The 5,000-nt window shown below is 40.6% G+C and overlaps 1 protein-coding gene across 9 annotated transcripts in view; it reads left to right on the top strand.

The window, feature by feature from the left end:
* The window catches only part of cacna1c (calcium channel, voltage-dependent, L type, alpha 1C subunit), a 361,352-nt gene that overhangs the window by 296,452 nt on the left and 59,900 nt on the right, over positions 1 to 5,000 (top strand). The window lies entirely within an intron of this gene.

Raw genomic sequence — 5,000 nt, 5'->3', positions numbered from 1 at the left:
TGGCTAAGGAACACTGCATATGATATAATTTAAAAAATCAACATGGCTTCGAGCGGGATTAGAACTCACAACCTCCATATCTGTAATCCAACCCCTTTGCCATTGATATTAAATGACATACAATACATGATATTTGAAGTTGGCTAAGGAACACTGCATATGATATCATTTTGAAAATCAACATGGCTTCGACTGGGGTTCGAACCTCCAACCCCCATATCCCTAATTCAGCACATTTGCCATTCATACTAAATGACATACATGGCATTTTAAGTTGGCCAAGGAACACTGCATATGATATCATTTTGAAAATCAACATTGCTTTGACTGGGATTCGAACCCCCAACCTCCATATCTGTAATCCAGCACATTTGCCATGCATACTAAATGATATACATGGCATTTTAAGTCGGCCAAGGAACGCTGCATATGATATAATTTAGAAAATCAACATGGCTTTGACTGGGATTCGAACCCCCAACCTCCATATCTGTAATCCAGCACATTTGCCATGCATACTAAATGACATACATGGCATTTTAAGTTGGCCAAGGAACACTGCATATGATATAATTTTGAAAATCAACATGGCTTTGACTGGGTTTCGAACCCCCAACCTCAATATCTGTAATTCAGCACATTTGCCATCCATACTAAATGATATACATGGCATTTTAAGTCGGCCAAGGAACGCTGCATATGTTATAATTTAGAAAATCAACATGGCTTCGGGTGGGATTTGAACCCTCAACCTCCATCTCTCTAATGCAGCGGCATGCATTACCACTAAGCCAAGCAGCTAATTGTCATGCATAGTCCAGCAAGACTATATTACATTGCATTGCAGAGCTGAACAATACACTTCTAGAATGCTTGCTCGCACCTGCTCGTTAAGAATAGAATCTTGAGACAGTGACAGTTGAAATGGAACCCTTCATAGGCTGCACCTGTTGTGATTGACTGAAAGACAGTTAGTATTGAGCCTTAAAAAGGGGAGAAAATGAGAATGAGTTTTTTGTCTTTACAACATCGTTGTAAAAAAACTAAAAGGAGTTGGCACGTGTCCTTTTCACAGATCGGAGTCATGCTTGTGATCTCTCTAACAGTCTTTGAATGAAGTTTATAGGTGAAAGGGTTCAGGCACAAATGGACCTCCGTGTGGGACATGCGCTGATCTCTTGAAAAATGCACTTTTCGAAAGAATGGGATTCTCCATAGAGCCAGGCCTGTTTTTTTTACAAACCTGCCATTTAAAAAGTATTGGGAGTTGGGAGATGAAACTTTCACAATTTGGAGACATCCCATAGAGCTCGCTAACAACGCGTCAACTAAACTTCTAGGTGAAAGTGTTGATGTTTTATGACCGAAAAAGCCTCCTACACTCTAATCTCTAGAGTGGCGGAACTTTGGTTCATGAAGGTTCCACCATAGTTTTCAATGGAGACCCAGGCTTTAACAAAATCGCCAAAAACGGGAAAACGACAAGAGACACGGAGAAGCCTATAACGAGACGCGATCTCCAAGCCGAGCCGGTCGTTTTAGTGTTTGAACGGTGTCTCTATCTCGAAAGGCCTAGGAGGAGATCCATTTTCTATTTTTACTGCTGCCCTGCACAAGACCAATAATAAACTAGAAATGCATTCTCACAGAAAATGCTGGAAGCGGGCTTGCCTTTGGGGGCAGAGATGAAACAAAGTACTATTGAGAAAACAAAGCTAAAAGAAATCTTGGAAAAACTCCATCCACCCAGTCAGAAGTTATGGGCCAAACAATTCAGCCATCTTGGATTCAGCCATCTTGAAAGTGTTGTAGCTCTGCGTTTTGGGGATATACTAAATGACATACATGGTATTTTAAGTTGGCTAAGGAACACTGCATATGATATAATTTTGAAAATCAACATGGCTTCGAGCGGGATTCGAACTCACAACCTCCATATCTGTAATCCAACCCCTTTGCCATTGATATTAAATGACATATAATACATGATATTTGAAGTTGGCTAAGGAACACTGCATATGATATCATTTTGAAAATCAACATGGCTTCGACTGGGGTTCGAACCTCCAACCCCCATATCCCTAATTCAGCACATTTGCCATTCATACTAAATGACATACATGGCATTTTAAGTTGGCCAAGGAACACTGCATATGATATCATTTTGAAAATCAACATGGCTTTGACTGGGATTCGAACCCCCAACCTCCATATCTGTAATCCAGCACATTTGCCATGCATACTAAATGACATACATGGCATTTTAAGTTGGCCAAGGAACACTGCATATGATATAATTTTGAAAATCAACATGGCTTTGACTGGGTTTCGAACCCCCAACCTCAATATCTGTAATTCAGCACATTTGCCATCCATACTAAATGATATACATGGCATTTTAAGTCGGCCAAGGAACGCTGCATATGATATAATTTTGAAAATCAACATGGCTTCGAGCGGGATTAGAACTCACAACCTCCATATCTGTAATCCAACCCCTTTGCCATTGATATTAAATGACATACAATACATGATATTTGAAGTTGGCTAAGGAACACTGCATATGATATCATTTTGAAAATCAACATGGCTTCGACTGGGTTTCGAACCTCCAACCCCCATATCCCTAATTCAGCACATTTGCCATTCATACTAAATGACATACATGGCATTTTAAGTTGGCCAAGGAACACTGCATATGATATACTTTTGAAAATCAACATGGCTTTGACTGGGATTCGAACCCCCAACCTCCATATCTGTAATCCAGCACATTTGCCATGCATACTAAATGACATACATGGCACTTTAAGTTGGCCAAGGAACACTGCATATGATGTAATTTTGAAAATCAACATGGCTTTGACTGGGTTTCAAACCCCCAACCTCAATATCTGTAATTCAGCACATTTGCCATCCATACTAAATGATATACATGTATGGCATTTTAAGTCGGCCAAGGAACGCTGCATATGATATAATTTAGAAAATCAACATTGCTTCGTGTGGGTTTCGAACCCTCAACCTCCATATCTCTAATGCAGCAGCATGCATTACCACTAAGCCAAGCAGCTAATTGACATGCATAGTCCAGCAAGACTATATTAGATTGCATTGCAGAGCTGAACAATGGACTTCTAGAATGCTTGCTCGCACCTGCTCGTTAAGAATGGAATCTTGAGACAGTGACAGTTGAAATGGAATCCTTCACTGGCTGCACCTGTTGTGATTGACTGAAAGACAGTTAGTATTGAGCCTTTAACAGGGGAGAAAATGAGAATGAGTTTTTTGTCTTTACAACATCGTTGTAAAAAAACTAAAAGGAGTTGGCACGTGTCCTTTTCACAGATCGGAGTCATGCTTGTGATCTCTCTAACAGTCTTTGAATGAAGTTTATAGGTGAAAGGGTTCAGGCACAAATGGACCTCCGTGTGGGACATGCGCTGATCTCTTGAAAAATGCACTTTTCGAAAGAATGGGATTCTCCATAGAGCCAGGCCTGTTTTTTTTACAAACCTGCCATTTAAAAAGTATTGGGAGTTGGGAGATGAAACTTTCACAATTTGGAGACATCCCATAGAGCTCGCTAACAACGCGTCAACTAAACTTCTAGGTGAAAGTGTTGATGTTTTATGACCGAAAAAGCCTCCTACACTCTAATCTCTAGAGTGGCGGAACCTTGGTTCATGGAGGTTCCACCACTGTTTCCAATGGGGACCCAGGCTTTCACTAAATCGCCAAAAACGGGAAAACGACAAGAGACACGGAGAAGCCTATAACGAAACGCGATCTCCAAGCCGAGCCGGTCGTTTTAGTGTTTGAACGGTGTCTCTATCTCGAAAGGCCTAGGAGGAGATCCATTTTCTATTTTTACTGTCCCTGTACAAGAGAACCAATAAACAGGACTTAGAGATTACTATAATCGGGCCTTGCTCTGCAAGAGCTCTGCTCTTGCTCCGCAAGCCCGCTTAATAACTAGAAATGCATTCTCACAGAAAATGCTGGAAGCGGGCTTGCCTTTTGGGGCAGAGATGAAACAAAGTACTATTGAGAAAACAAAGCTAAAAGAAATCTTGGAAAAACTCCATCCACCCAGTCAGAAGTTATGGGCCAAACAATTCAGCCATCTTGGATTCAGCCATCTTGAAAGTGTTGTAGCTCTGCGTTTTGGGGATATACTAAATGACATAGATGGTATTTTAAGTTGGCTAAGGAACACTGCATATGATATAATTTTGAAAATCAACATGGCTTCGAGCGGGATTCGAACTCACAACCTCCATATCTGTAATCCAACCCCTTTGCCATTGATATTAAATGACATACAATACATGATATTTGAAGTTGGCTAAGGAACACTGCATATGATATCATTTTGAAAATCAACATGGCTTCGACTGGGGTTCGAACCTCCAACCCCCATATCCCTAATTCAGCACATTTGCCATTCATACTAAATGACATACATGGCATTTTAAGTTGGCCAAGGAACACTGCATATGATATAATTTTGAAAGTCAACATGGCTTTGACTGGGATTCGAACCCCAAACTTCAAATCTGTAATCCAGCACATTTGCCATGCATACTAAATGACATACATGGCATTTTAAGTTGGCCAAGGAACACTGCATATGATGTAATTTTGAAAATCAACATGGCTTTGACTGGGTTTCGAACCCCCAACCTCAATATCTGTAATTCAGCACATTTGCCATCCATACTAAATGATATACATGGCATTTTAAGTCGGCCAAGGAACGCTGCATATGATATAATTTAGAAAATCAACATGGCTTCAGGTGGGTTTCGAACCCTCAACCTCCATATCTCTAATACAGCGGCATGCATTACCACTAAGCCAAGCAGCTAGCTGTCATACACAGTCCAGCAAGACTATATTAGATTGCATTGAAGAGCTGAACAATAGACTTCTAGAATGCTTGCTCGCACCTGCTCGTTAAGAATAGAATCTTGAGACAGTGGCAGTTAAGATGGAAT

Source organism: Engraulis encrasicolus, chromosome 15 (genome assembly GCF_034702125.1).
Source record: "Engraulis encrasicolus isolate BLACKSEA-1 chromosome 15, IST_EnEncr_1.0, whole genome shotgun sequence".
Lineage (NCBI taxonomy): Eukaryota > Metazoa > Chordata > Actinopteri > Clupeiformes > Engraulidae > Engraulis > Engraulis encrasicolus.
The sequence above is the reverse complement of the archived record's forward strand: the minus strand, read 5'-3'. Positions and strand labels throughout refer to the sequence as shown.